Genomic DNA, 15,702 nt, shown 5'->3' with positions numbered 1-15,702 from the left:
TTCCATTCTGACTCTGACCTCAGTGTCTTCTAATAGTGCTGGATTTTGAGTATGATTATTTAATTTTTTGAGAGCATAATTATTAAATAAAGACCCTGTCCATTTTTCTTACCTCCAAAATTACCAGGGGGGACTCTAGTTGTGATGTGGGGAAGCTGCTCAGCCATACAGGCAAAACAGAACTATGTGCTATACCAGGCAGACCTTTTATTTCTCTTTTTCCGAATTCCCACCTTGGGCATATCAGCTGAATATGAAAGCCTTACCCTCTTTCTTTATTTTTTTATAGTTTTACGTACTATGTCTTTTCTAAAGCTGGCTCTGTTTCTCCAACATGAGAGCTTCCTCATATATACATGGTATTTTCTGGTTGCAATCGTCTGATTAAAAACATTGTAAAAACATCTCGAGAACTCATGTCATATCCAGACACAGTAATTACAGGCACTGATACCCAAAAAAACTTGAAAATGATGATTATGTTTTTCGTTATAACATGAAATTGTCATAGTAGAGAAAAATATTAGATGTAGTTTCATCTTTTTCCAAATCAGAACGTGAATTTTGTGTTAACCACACGGATAAGATGTGGCTGCTCATTTTCTTTGAATATGAAACTGAGACAGTTTTATAAATATAAACATTCAGGGAAGCTGTATTCCACATCCAATATCCACAAAGATAATGATTTATTTATTTATTTATTACATTGGAGCTTTCATATGCAGTTTAGCCTCTTCATGGACTCTGTCTGGGAATGGAAACAATACAGAACCCAAAATTCTCCTGTAGGACACAACTAAGGATAAAAGAGTTTCAGTGCTGGGAGCTACTTCATTTTGTAGGAGCAACTCAGGTGCACAGAGAGGAAATAAATATTGGGACAGAACTCGGGGTGTATCAGTTACTTGTGTACAGCTTGCACAGGATAAGAAGAAAAGGCAGCCACATTTCATAAAGCATGGGAAAAAAGCTGAAACCAGTCTCAATTAAAACATGCATGGCTGAACTAAAAGAAATCCAATGCAATGTACATGGTAGAAGTTTGCCACTCTGAGACAAGATGAAGTCTCTGGTGGACTAGAGATAAATATGAATGAGAAAGAAGAAAATAATCTACATAATATAATAGCCTCTTACTGAGCAATAGTCCTGGAATCCTAAAATTTAAATTACCCTACAATAAGAATGCATGAGTTTTTTGAATAGTAATTATACATTTTTAAAATAGAATTCATCTTCCAAGACAGAAAAGGCACTGAAGGTCTATTAGACTTCAAAAGCTTGAAGTGAAATAAAGCCATCACACAGGTAGAAGGTTTGGGTTGTTTACATAACAGTTTAGAACAGGAAGCAAAGAAGACATGTTGATCCTGCTTAAACTGAATGTGCTATTTTCTATTTTACATACACATGAGATAATTTTCTAAACAATTATCTGAGCCATCTCTGAGGGAGAAAAATCAGTTCTTCAAGAGTGGTGAAATGCACACATTCAAACAAAAAAAAGGTCTTGGCAACAGCCTGGACTAAAATAAAGCATGGAAATCAACACAATAATCTTGTGAGCAGTTACACGTGATATTTTCAAATAAGCCAAGTTCTACCTTTAACAGTAGAATCATTTCATGTGTCTTCTTTGAGAGCCAAAGAGTTTAGCTCCAAGTCTCAAAAATTCATGAGTTGTTAAACTGAGTCCTGTTCTTGACAAAGACCCTGCAAAGGCTGGATGATTACCTAGCAGTCCTGAGCACATTTTAACTTAAGCTTGGTAGGAATTCAATGCCTAAAACAGTAGTTCTCAATCTTTTTCAGTTTATTGATGCTTATTTTTTTCCAGTGATGGTCCAATATAGGCTCATTTACAAAGTTACACTTTTGCAGACTTCCACACAGGTTATATAGCTTTGTTTTCATAGGCACAGTTAATGAAGCCTTAAGAAGAAGCCAAGGAAATCTATGATCTATTCCGTCCGAGGTCAGGTCTCATATATGAGCTGAATAAGGACCTAAAACCACAGAAAGGGCCTAAAAACATGACCCAGTTGGAAGGGAAAGTGCTTAGACCCTTTGGTTCTCCCTTGATATATGTAAGCAGTTTGTGCTTTGAATTCATTGTTCTCTCCAAGAAGAACTCATTTCTCATGTCAGAGATGTGAGTGTGATGATGCCTGCTTCCGATTTTGGGTGTTAAGAACCGGCTTCTTTTGTTTCCTTAATCAACATCTCCATGGGATTTCAAAACATAACCTCTTCACCTTTTCCAATAGGTAGCACAACAACAGCAGTAGAGGGTAATCATTTGCTGACATGATGTAAACAGCCTTCTGTTTGAGGAATGAGAAATGAATGGTTTGATGAATGCTTCCTTTTCTTTAACTGCACTGGAGTTGCAAGCACTGGTGACTGGTGTTACAGCTCCCATCTGTCAGCAAGATGCAGCAGAAATGCTTAGATGCCTTGCTAGTCTTCTTTACAATTTGTCTGTTTCCATTTCAAGGCTGCTAGACACATTTTCTTGTGCAACCGATTTCAGTGTCAGAAGGAAAGCTTGAGAGGTGAGTAATTTGTGCTGCCAGGAAGAATTGAATTTGCAGTCACCTTGAATGGGAAAGTACTGCATTGTTATGGATTACAACCTAAACTCTTGCTATGCCCATCAGAAAAAGAGGAATGAGAAACAGCCGCAGAACAGGCATACTGCTGTTTCCTTATTTTATTCTTTTTTTTAAATTCCATTTCTTATTACTAGTGATTTTCTTTAACGGAAGACTTGTTAAACACACTTGACCCTGAAAAAGTATAAGGATGCAGCTAATGCCACTCATATGAGTGCTGTCTTTGGCATTAGTATCCCTTGAGAGTAACAATACAGCATTGAAGATGGCAATCATAATCATAACTGGAATACAGATGTTGAATAAATAGTTAAAAAAAAACATTAGGATGGCATCATGCATTAGTAATGCAACAAATAGTAAAAAAAAGAAAAAATAAGCAGGGATGGTATGGGTGACAGAGCACTTGTTTGGGGAAAATAATGTTTCCGTAAAAGAGTTCCTGCATATACCTCGTGCTCTGCTGTAGAACTCCAGGATATGATTTCAATATGGGAGATTATGCTATACAGTATTCAATAGGATATTATTATATAATTCAGAACAAAATTCTAAAGAAATAATAGGCAAAAATAAACAGGTTTTGTCCAGGCAGGTAGAATTCTATCCCACTGCATAGTGAATCATAATGGTTTGATCGACTGCCTGTTAGATATTTTCAAAATGATATTTTGATAATCCAGTTTGGATAATCAAATTTTGATGTTTTTATATAATCAAAACTATATTTTTATAATCATTTAGATAACCAAAATGATTTTTTTTTTTTCAATATACATGCTTTATAAGTTCGGACTGTGAAAAAAGCTTCAGAAATAAACCTAAAGGGAATGGACAATAACAAAAGGAAATAATTTTTCTTATTTTTGTATATACAGAGGTAAACACACAGAGACTCACAGAAAGAGCTGAAACCCCTAACTTCCTAGATGCATATGGGTTCTGGCCCTCATTCCAAACCTCACCGAGTTTGTTGGGGTTTTTTTATTTTATTTTTACTAAAAACTCAGCATTTCTTCTCAAGCAAAAAAACCTGAAAAAATCAGGAATGCATATGGGATTACTGTGATTAAATTCTGATAAAAATATTTGTGGACATTTTGTTCCACATTTATAGATAAATCTATGGCATTTTGAGTTAGTTTTAATTAGAAGTAGTGTGTGGTAACATGGAATTTTGAAGTATTTCACTATGTGCATTCTATATCACTGTATTAATGAGAAACTGAGAGACTTGAAGTAGGCTGGACTAGATATATCAAGCAAATTCAGTGGAGTTCAAAAAGGATTAAATGCCCAAAGATATCTGCTAGCTGAAGTTCATAACTGAGCTAAAGGGTATTTCCCTTGCAGTGACCTGCGATACATATGAAGAACTTCTGTGAGCCATTTTTGTTGTTTAACGTTGCTGGGAGCCCACCTGTGCTGATTTTTAGGCGCCTCATTAATAGTCCTCAGAGGCCCAGTTTCAGACACATGCTTCATTTCCCTGGAAAGTCTGAAAAGGACACCAACAACAAAATCAAAAAATGAAAGGGAAAAAGAGTTTCTATGAGTACCCTACAGTTCTGAGGAGAAATGCCAATACCCTGAGGGAAGACAGAAGACATGATTTCCCTGGATTTAAACTAAGGCAGAGAATGAATTATGTATTTTGGTTTTTAATTAGTTTTATTCATCAGTTCAGGTAGTTACCTGTTTTATATGCCATTACATTACTTAAACTTTCTATAAATAAAGTTTCAACAATATTTTCAGTTGAAAATACTGGGAATTTTCTTCCATAAGACACATGAGTCAAGCTGAATGGAGAATAAATGAGAAGTAATAGGAATGAAAAGCAAGAATGTATTTCAGTATGAATTTCCACCATGCTGGATCACATTTTTAATCAGTTTGTACTCCAGAAACAAACCTCAACAGTATTACTACTGTTTTTCTCTTCCCTGTATCTACAGCAGGGATCCCCAGAGCTACTACAGAGCTACATGACATCTCTGCAGATGGCCTAATCTTTTGTCATTCTCCTTAAGAGAGGAAAAGAAGTATAAGTCACTTTGAGAAGTTGATCCCTGTGGTGTAAAAGCATCTAGCTCTATGGCATCCTCAGTGCTCAGTCACAAACTCCATTATCACACCTCAGCAAAAATGCAGAATAACTGTACACAGAGAAAGAATTTGTCCCAAATCCTTTAGAAGGTTGGCAGCAGAACCAGAAGTGGGTGGTATTTTAAAATAATCCTGAAACTTTTTAACTAAGCTAAAAGATAGCCAAGAACTTAGATATTTTTTGCTGCTAAAGTTTTTCTCTGACACTTAGTATTAATTGCGTTAATAAGCACCTATGCTTCCCATAGCCAGAAACCTAGTAAACCTTAAATACATGGAACTACTATTCAGTAAGTCAGCAGTTTGTCTGTATGTACATACACATCCACACAGCCCCACATTATGTTTATTCTTTAGGGAACCCTCCATGTAATTTTAAATAGGTTTGTTGAGGTAAAATGCCAAACTGGGATGTATAGAGTGTTGGGGCTTTTTTTCTTTTGAATCCCTTATTTTCATGTAAAATAAATGATATCTCCATTTAAGTTATTTTATACATGCAACACAGAATAATTAACAATTATTCTAAACAATTTATTTAGGGACATACAGAAAAGTCAGTGGGGAAACTGTCACCAAATTAATTCCCTAATTGCTTCACTCTTTTTTTTCTTCCATTTAAATCCCTAGACAAAGGTGTAATAGCTATGAAAGTAATTCTTTTGGTTATATGTAGTCCTTTTCTTGTGTTTAAAAGTGAAGCTTTCAGCTTCTGAATGTTAATGCCAGGATCTTCCCTAGGAGGCGGATATTTAGTGGCGGTACTGTTCACTCCAAACAACAGTGAAAAGAGCAGTGTTCTGAGCACATGTAGACATGCCCAGTAGTATTCTTGACAATAACATTTCTCTACTCAGAAACAACATTTTATTCTGTATGTGACATTTACATAACTTATCAATTTTAACTATGGTCTTTGGGTTTATTTTTGTTCCCTCATCACAAGGCTGTTGTAGAAATGAAGCCACTGAGACATGAGCTGAAAATATAATGTACAAGCAGGTGTTTCCAGGAGTTTACAATTGTTTTGGGTTTCAGATGGTGCAATTCTGCAGAAGGTAAGGAGATCTGGGGAATACACACCTTCTCAGACTTTGGCCCTTTGCAACAGATCCTTTTCATCTAATTGCCCACATGCTGTTTGAAAGCAGAGCTTGGGCTCTTAGTGTTTGAAATAATAGGCTAATATTCCTCAGATTGTTCTGATCACAATAGTTATTTAAAATGAAAAATATTGTAAGATTGTTTTCATTATAGGGTTTTTTATAAATATATGTTCGGTTTTCTTGAACATGATTTGAAATAAATTGATATATGAATTGCAAAATCCTAAAAAAACCAATGCTTTTCTCTTGAAGTAGTAGGAATGTAGATTAAGGGGCAATGTTGCTAAAGTATAGGTCAGTCCAGTCCTTCCATTTCAAGGAAAAGTTTTAAATTGGTCAGATCTAAATAATACTCATATGACCCTATGTATTGGGCCTGAATTTCGTAAGATAAAATAAAAATGTAAGCTCTAAAGAAAACAGTTCAGGGAAAGCAATGCTTTTAAGACAAGCATTGCTTTCCTAAGGGAAAAAAATATGCTTTCAGATCCAAAAATACCATTCCAGAAATATGTGTGGCACACAGTCCACACAGAAACATATAAAAAATGATATGTTCCACTTTCTGAGTTTCTGATATGCTGTGATTTCTGTATCTTCACATATTGTTCTTCTGATACTAGTTTCTTTCAGCTTCATGACAGCAGTTCAGTGCTGCTCATAAGTCCCACATTAAATTATGCTCTTCAGAAACCCACCTCTTCAAGCACACACAGTTACATGAATATGATACAATTAATTTTATACTGAATTTCTACTTGGTCTTCCAGAATTTATTTTTTTTTCTGCCTCATAGACAATTATCAGGCATGTATAATTTACAGTTTGACTGAAGACAAATAACTTCACAGACCTAAATCTGGAAGGGTTGTTGCTAGTATAGATCAGCCACATTTCCTTTGTACATTAATATTTAGATGCATGGACATGGGGGATGAATTAAACCCCATTATTACAGTTACTTATTTTCTTTTCTTGGATTTTATGAATATCAGGTTTATTTCATTGGAAACCAAATTAGTTTCTCAATTGCATGTGTTTTTCGCAACAGAATTATTTCTACTGTGCCATCTGCTACTATGGAAGACCTGAGAGATACCCAGCTAAAGCTGAGGATAAAAGCAAATTACTGTTCAGGATAGCATTACTCTGCTAAATACCTGGATTTATTTACCCCTATAGATAAAACACTGGGACATGTTCTCACTGGGACAAATCAGTAATGTCTTCTATTACAGTCCAAGTTTTCTGTTCATTCCTTAAAACAGATGGAGGTATAGATGATAATTAAATTCACTATCCATTGTCCATAGATGGGAAGCAATGGAAAAAATCAGCTAGATGAGAAGAGAAAGGATGTCGACACCACCATAAAAGCAGGTTCATCAGCATGGTACCTGCATATAACAACCCTAGAGGAGTCTAAATATCCCAGCCATTCCAAGTATAGCCTGTGTGTGCTTGTGTGTGTTTTATCCTTTAAAGAAATGACAGACAGCATGGCAACAGCATAGAGGGAGGTGAAGAATTATGCCTTATCATTTTTTTACTTGGTGCTGTTTTCACCATAAACACAGACTTTTCTGCACAACAAAATTGCTATTTTCCCAGGTATAGAATTACCTTTGATAGGGATTTCAATTGGCTTCAGTGCCAGTCTTTATATTTACAGCTCACATGTGAATAATTTTCATAGATGTGTTGGCACATATGTAAACATCATTAAAATGAGTGGGTTTATTATATTTAGTTCCGTGCACTGCAGTAATCTACTCCATGCTGCTAAAGCTTCTGCTTTTTATTTCTTAAAGAAAAATGGATTTATTTAAAATCTTGGGGTACAGAAATGAATGGCCAGCTGGCTTAAGGTGTGCAGGCAATTAAATAAAGTCTACCTATTTGATCTCAGTTAAATACTTATTGTTAGAATCTACGCTAATCAGGATATCTTGATAGAAATCAAGAGAAATTGCTTTAAAATTTACACAAATCAATACAAAATTACCTTATTCTGATATAACAAAGAATTTATCAGAGATTTATATTTCTGATCTTGGTTTCTATTATTTAATGTAAAATATAACAAAAATTATAATTTGTTACTATTTTCTGCAAAATTTTCCATGAAATTTATCTTGACTGAAACCATTTAACAAACACTGAAGTAATATATTTGCTTTATAAATACAATATATATACTCTTTAAAATTTTAAGATTTTAGTAAAATCCTTAGAAGATAAAACAATGGGCCTGTTTTATAACATTTTGTGCAGATATATAAACATCTAAAAGTTTTGCTTTTTATGTTATATTTAATAATGCAGGGTCATATGACTATAAACATAAACTGTCTAAATGCTTTTAAAGAACTTAAATATATATTCATTATAAGCAGAAAATGAAAGTCAAACCTCTGTAAATACAAGCTGAATTGTAAAAAACAAACAACAGAAAGAAAAATAAAAACACAGCAATGTTTCCTGACATTTAATTCTTCATAATTTTCAACTCATGGTGTCAGGTCATTATATGCTAGTATTGGCTGGTTTAATTATTTATTGCTACTATTACTGCTTTGCTATTATTTTTCCCAAATATATCAGCCATTTGAAAAAAAAAAAAACAAACTCTTTTAATTCTTTCCTTTAATAACCTTGAATGCTTAGAAACAAGAAAGCAAAGGGGAAAGAAAGAAGCAAAAAAGTAAATGTATAGCATTTATTTTACATTCCTTCATGTTTAATCTAATCTCATGACTTTTGGCTCCATTTTTAATAGGAATATTGAAACTGTCAGAAATAGATTGGATTCTATTTGAAGGTGAAGAAAGATAGGTGGTGTCTTAACAGTATTTTAATACCATCTTATAAAATATGTAAAACACTAATCCTCTGATGATTTCATTATATGCAGTCATTTACAGTGCTATTCAGTGAGTTTAAGTATAAAATTCTGCACATTTCAACAGAACTACCCCTTACTATATTGTTTTAAGGGAGATCAGAAAAACATATGTATTTTATAAACTTTACCTGGTCTCAGCTTTTTTGGTAGGTCAGCAGCCTGCATGATATCTTTTTAAAGGAATACATCTATTGCATAAATACTGTCAGTGTAGCTTGACAACTTGTTCTGTCACATTTTTATCTATATCGTATAGACAAGATTGTACAAGAAATTGTTATGTATGAGCACAGAACTATCGACATGATGAGGAAAAACAAACAGTTCAATGTTGCCTTCAGTAGTGAAGATTTCTCTTAGATTCTGATCTACATTACATCTGTATAAAATAATCAAACATAAAAAGATTTACTGGGCTAATGAAGGGCTGAATGAGGCCTGCATTTAACAAATTGAATTATAGAGGACATGGCAGGAAAGGATTAATGAGGTTTAAAAGGTTAGGAAAGACCAAAGGATAATGGCAGAAATCCTCAGCTATGGCTGAATATTGTCCTGAAAGCAGGGTGGGAAGGCAGGTTTTTACTTCCCAGTACTAAGGCATCCTGTGACATAAAGAAGTCCTCCAATGAAGTTTAGAGGACTCATCAATACATTTTAATTGACAATTATCTACATCTAGAATTCCAGCTACAGATGAATCAAAGCTTTTCTGGTAACTTAGCACAGGGTTAGTAAAGATGAGAATCCTTCCTTTGTTTGAATTCATTACCTTTTGGAAAGTAGAAAGGCAAAATTTTTGAAACTGTCCTTTTTCATGTGTTCAGGTCACCTTTAAAATCCATAAACTATAATGAGCAACTATCATCTATCACCATCAGTCTTGGAAAATGCATGGCTCACGCACAGGTTTTTCTTAGCTAGATCTTGCTACTCTCCTTCTGCAAAGCAGTGCTTTATGAAATTATTACTCCATTAAAAAAGCTGATTGGTTGCCATAGTCTTTTCATATCTTTAATCAGAAAGTTGATTTCAGGAGCATCAACATACAGTAATATATTCATCTGCCAGAAGTTGTCATAACATCATAACCGTACGCTGATGGTTGTTACAACCCCACCACTCAAGCACTGGAAGACAAGGGAATGAAGCACTAGGAGATAAAATTGATTTTTTACCCTTTCTGTTAGATGATAATACTGAACATCCATCTTAACTTTTAAGATCAAGGCTAGAAGCTAAGGTGCAGCTGAAGGGGAAAAAAAATCCTCCAGATCAATATTATGCATTATAATCCACCTGCATGCAGTCAGTGTCAAAACTAATACCGTGGGTACAGAATGAAACTGGTAACATCAATTTAGTCCTACTTTCCTTGGAGTTAACATGAGAACATCACATTGCAGACTGTGAAGCTATTCTTCTACTGAATGAGGGATCTTTTAGTCAAATGACACAGTCCAACAGAACGTTGGCTAGGATGTCAGTTCACGTTTGCATAAAACTTGCAGTAAACAGTATGTCTTCACAAATCTATGTACCTGTTTCAGGCAATGTCTACAACAAACACAGTCTTCTCTAAAATAAGCCCTCTGCACTATCCGTTAACAGCCTCTGCCTAAACCCAGGCCCAAATCTGGATACTGCACCTATTACTTTTAAGAGGTTCTCATTTCCAAAACACATTTATTTTACAGTAAACTTCTTTCATGGAGGCACATTGAAGCATCTTGGCACAGTACAACAGTAGATTGATAATATCATACTAAGGTGATGGCATAACAAAGGGCTTTCTCAGCAAAAGGTTTCATGTTGTCCATTGGGTTGGTCACTCTGGTATAATGCAGAAATGGTCAGCTGTCTCCGTTTTCCACCATGTCCATATGTCAGGCTAGATATTGTGCCTTGTTAAAGAAGATGAGAATGGTCAGCAGTCACAAGCAACAACCTTTGAGCATCTGTGCCTACATTTGTTTAATATATTTCTCCCATCCTCATGCTTTCTGTGTTTATGTGAGGTGTAATGACAGGTAAAAGTTGCTGAAATACAAGTTGTAACAAAGCCTTTGCATCTTCCCAGGCAAGAAACTGAGATGCTTACCCCAAGCCCTTGATCTCTGCTCAGAGAGTTTATTTGTTATTCATCATCTGTCACAAATCACTCAGGGCCAAACTGTGGCCTCAGGCCTCTTCTGAATCAAACAGGAACAACACATATGTGCCCAAAACTAGAACTAAACCCTTAGTCTTTAGCAAACAATCTCCCTCCATCACTCATCCTTCATTTAAAAAAAACCAACACTGAATTAATTAAAAACTGAATGAAATGCCCTTTATGATGGGACAGATATAAAGTATTTTTATACTGTTTTAATTTTTCACCTTCCTTATTTTAGCTAACTTGTCCTGTAACTCAGGACTTGGCCCTGTCTGAAGTATTCTAAAGCAGCTGCTTTGTTTATTTGCTTAGTCTTTTGACTTCAGCTGCATTTCCTGCTGTGCATGGCAGTAGCAAGAGTTGCAAAATGAAGGAGCAAAAACAAACCAAATGAGCACACAATCTGATAAGAAGACTTTGATTTTCAGATCTTATATTTTTGTCAGTCCTCTAAACAAGTGTAAGAAATGTAAACTAATGCTGACTGCTAACATAAATTGTTTTTATTCATTTGGCCTATAGGTGTAAGCACATCAAGTTGAAAAATATCTTATATATTATTTATGTGTATCTAGGAAAAGTATATGTTATTCTCTGTTGGTAATGTGCTAACTTGAAGTGATCAGAAAGGTTGTGACTAAGTGCATTTTCAATGAGAAGTGATGATTTATAAAAAGTAAAACTTTGGAGGCAGCTGCTATTTAGGAGGTAGAGAGATGAGTCAATAATATAGGATGATTACCCTTAACAAACTTGTTTTAAACTTGAGAAAACTGAGGCACAAGAATGTCAAGTGACTTTCCCAAGCAGGTCAGACCAAGGCTTAATAGAGGCTGGAAGTTTCTTGTCCGTTTGATGAGATTGTTAATTGAAAATGTAGGGCAACATTGGTGTAACAGTTATGCAAGAAGTGACAAAAACTGGGGCTATGAAAAAGTAAAATCTAACCTCATCTCCCAGTGCCAACAATAAATTAAGGAAATAGACTTTTTCTTTTTAATCAAAACATAATATTACAGAGCCTTTACTTAATGACAAAGGTAATAAATTTCTATTTATTAGATCTCTTCATCTAAGTCTGTAATATATTCTTTCTTTTCATTGAATCCCAGATGGTAAGAGAGAAAAAAAATTAAGAAATAGTCAGGATTACTTAATGTTTCATCTTTGATAGACATGTGTATTTTATTTAATTTAATTTGTTTTTTAAAGAGAGAATATTTTAATCCTAATTTACATCCGAAGAATCCAAGCACAGAGATTGAAGTGACCTGCCTATAACATGACCCACAGTTGGTGAATGGCAAAGGTCAAGCTTAGGAAATCTCACTCTCAGACTACTGTCTTATCTCTGCACCACTTTGCCAAATAATGAAAAATGTTACCTGCCATTTAGCATGAATTAGCAAGACATTTATTCTTCATTTCTTTCCTTAAACACTCATATCTCTCAGCTTTCTAATTATTCTATGTGCAGCCCTTCATTTTCCAGTATCTGACATTTGGCCCTTCCATTATCTAGCCGATTTCACGAAGTTTGTTAGAGAAGTGGTAATGAATCTCCTGCCCAGTCGGACCAGGTTCTTGGCTTAGGAGTTTTTCCATGTGCCACTCAAGTTATGTGCATCCTTGCCTTCCTGAAGAGATGTTTATGTAGCTGAAGGGTTGGGGAGTTGCACCCATTGGGGGATCTCCCAAGTATAAATTTGCTATTTTTCTTTTAATTTTTGTTTCCTGAGATCGTTTATCTTTTGAGATTTCAACATTTCTTCAATCTCCTGATCTTTTAACTACAGCTTAGCAAGAGCAGGAGAGAACAAATTAGAAGAATTTCCCAGTGTTTGTTTGGGAAGACAAGCAATGGTGTCACCTCAATGCAAAGGTCCACTATTGTCCTTTAGAAACTGTGCTCTTCTCACCTTCTGCAGCTTCTTTTCCTCCAGTGCTGAGGGTGACTCACATGCCACTGCAAAGGCATCAGAAAGATTAGACTCATAAGGAAAAAATTACCTACTCCTACAACAGTGCAAAAAACATTCCTACTAAAAATTAGGGCATTAACAACTGCCTGGGGAAAAAAAAGAAAAAAGAAACACAACACATCGAGAACAGAAGTTCATTAATCTTTGCTCAGTATATAATTCCCATGCAAGATCCTTGCAGACTGTTGCAAGTGGCTTAAGTACAGCACTATAATCGGTTTCAATTACTCCATTATTATTTCCACCAGAGCAGCTACAAATCCTCTCTTATGTAGTAGTATCTAATGTGGTTGAGGGGATGTCTAAATTAATGTGTGTTCTCACAAATGATATCCTATTATAAAAAAAAAAAAAAATGAGTACGTGGCAAGCAGACAACTGACTGCATATAATTTTTCAGAACAAGGTAGCACAAGGGAGAACAGATTTCTGTGGCAAGATCACAAGCGGAGACAATATTCTTGTGACCACTTTAGTCTGTTAAGTCAGTTGCATTACATTTTCTACTAATTGGAAACAAATTAGTACTGTCTGGAGAAAACAGTGAGAACATTGAACTCTAATCTCCTACTAGAACATGTCATGCATATTATCTAGGAGGTTTTTAACATTTTTGCATACAGCTATTCTTTTTTTCTTAGCCTCTGATTATTTCCTTTTGCCTCTGGGGTTCCACTTTCAGTCAGACATTAGTCCTATTTTCAAATCTTGAACTGCTTTGAATAAATTAAGTACATTAATTACTGTACAGGTAATGTCACTTTTGATCACTGCAGTGCTGTGTTTTGGAAGCTTATTAGAATTTTTTTATCTCTTCTTGTTGTCTTTGTTGGATGTCTAGTTTAAGAGAAGTGTTTGATCTGCATATATCTCATGAGCTTGATATTTTGTAAATAGCTTGTCTGGATCTCTACCCATTTTAATTCAAATTTTTGTGTAGGTGGGTAGAAGACGTTTGCATAAAACTCTACAATTCTATTGTGTAAATGCCTATTCAATATGAGATTGAGAAATAATTTTCAAAAAAATCCTGTAACATTCTTATGCAATGTGATAATGTGGGTGTAACCATGTGTGTCATGGCATAGGCGTTATCATGAAGGTGTTTGAAGCGTAAAGTCAAATGTCTACAAAACCCTTAAATGTAGTCAACTCTTAACTCTTTCATCCTTAGAGTACTATATTTTAAGCAGAAGTGGTATAAGAGATGCTGGATAGGTGAACTGGAAGGGAAATATATTATAATTCGTACAGTGGTAGAACCCTTGCGCTGTAAGTATCTTCATTATAGTTTTGCCCATTCTAGAAACTTTTTGTCTATGTAGCCACTCACTACAGAGGTACACATTTTCACCAGAGTTGAGCTCTGACTGGAGTAGGATGTACCAAAGCAAGGACAGTGTTGTTGGCATATCCATATCAAAATCAGGGGGGGTTGCAAGTTTAGCTGTGTATGGAAGGATTGACTGGGGTTTTTTTCAGGGCTTTGTGCCTGTACACATGTGTGCACGTACACCAATGTTCACATGTCTGTGTGATCTTATTTGCTGAATGGTCATAGTTATTTTCAGAAAATGTATTTGCTGATGTATTGGCAAAGGTCCTCTGTTGGATTAGGACTTCACTTTGGGTTGTTCTTAGTCATTTTAGGCAGAGAATCTTGCTGGTGTCAGTTGAGACTGACAGTGAAGATGCAATAAGTATTAACTACCCTTCTGTTACTTTTTCATTTTCTTCTGCCTTATTTCATTTTTAAGGTTGGAGACAATATCCCTTTAAGAACAGAACTGAAGTTGGTAATTTTTTGTTCTGATAGTCTATTGTTACGGTTTGGAGAAACAGAACATAAAGTCATTTTCTTAAACTTGGCAAAGAAATGTACCAGGTTGTTCACTATGGCAAGGGAAACTGCTAAAAATAAAACAATTATTTCCTTATTTTTGGATATCTAACTTCAATTTAAGTAGAAAGTTATCCAAATTTAAGTCAATTTAAGTAGAAAGTTATCCAAGAAGTGTAACTTGAAAAATCAGAAACACTATTTGTAAAATTGTTCTCAAAGTGCATTCAATTGAAATTCACAGTCTTACTTTGTTGTTATGCAATACGCATAATTTCCAAAACAAACTCTTAAAGGTAAATCAGATAATTGCACAGTTAACAATGAATGCCAGAAGATGCATTAGTGTTTTACACCTGTGTGATCATCAGACATATCTTCAGATAAATGTCTGCATGCTGGACAGCTTATTCAAAAAGCTGAAAACTACTTGTCATTTACTATGAAACTGAGTAAAATGGCAAGTTAGACAGCTACATTGATGTTAATATATCAGTACTTTACAGGGAGAATTAATACAATAAAACTAAACTGAAAAGGCCTTCTTTCCATATCTAGGGCCAAGTTCACAAGTGGACACAATTCCATTGCCATGAACAAGAAGTTTCATTAGTTAAAGCCAGGAAATCCCAGCTTTTAGACATATTACTTGAGACCTTAACTATGTTAAAGCTCTGACTTCAGCCATTAGATTTTATGCATGAAGGATTACTGCTGTCAGAGATTTTACCTTTACAGCATAAGGCTTACCTTCCTCAGCAAATTGATGAAATTCCATATTAAAATCTTGTTAGAAAGTCATTGGGTTTTTAAGGACAGTAGGAAACCCTTTAGTAAAGAAACAAAATTTGTGGATTCTGTCTAAATATTCTGCTCAAAAAATGACTGAAGAATTTGATTGGTATTGTATACCTTAAATCTTCATCTGCATTTCCTTTGTTTTTTATGTATGGAATTTTTCCAAAGTAAAAGTACTAAGTCTTA

General features: G+C 34.9%; 1 long non-coding RNA gene across 1 annotated transcript; it reads right to left on the bottom strand.

Moving 5' to 3' along the window:
• Positions 1-9,726: 9,726 nt before the first annotated feature.
• Positions 9,727-13,423, bottom strand: LOC138685319 (uncharacterized). Its single transcript, XR_011324554.1, has 2 exons — positions 12,816-13,423; positions 9,727-10,642 (listed from the first exon to the last, which is right to left on the bottom strand). It is a non-coding gene; the product is annotated as an uncharacterized lncRNA (long non-coding RNA).
• Positions 13,424-15,702: the final 2,279 nt, after the last annotated feature.

This window comes from Haliaeetus albicilla, chromosome 5 (genome assembly GCF_947461875.1).
Source record: "Haliaeetus albicilla chromosome 5, bHalAlb1.1, whole genome shotgun sequence".
NCBI classification, from domain to species: Eukaryota; Metazoa; Chordata; class Aves; order Accipitriformes; family Accipitridae; genus Haliaeetus; species Haliaeetus albicilla.
Note: the sequence above shows the minus strand (reverse complement) of the source record. Positions and strands in the feature narration are given on the sequence as shown.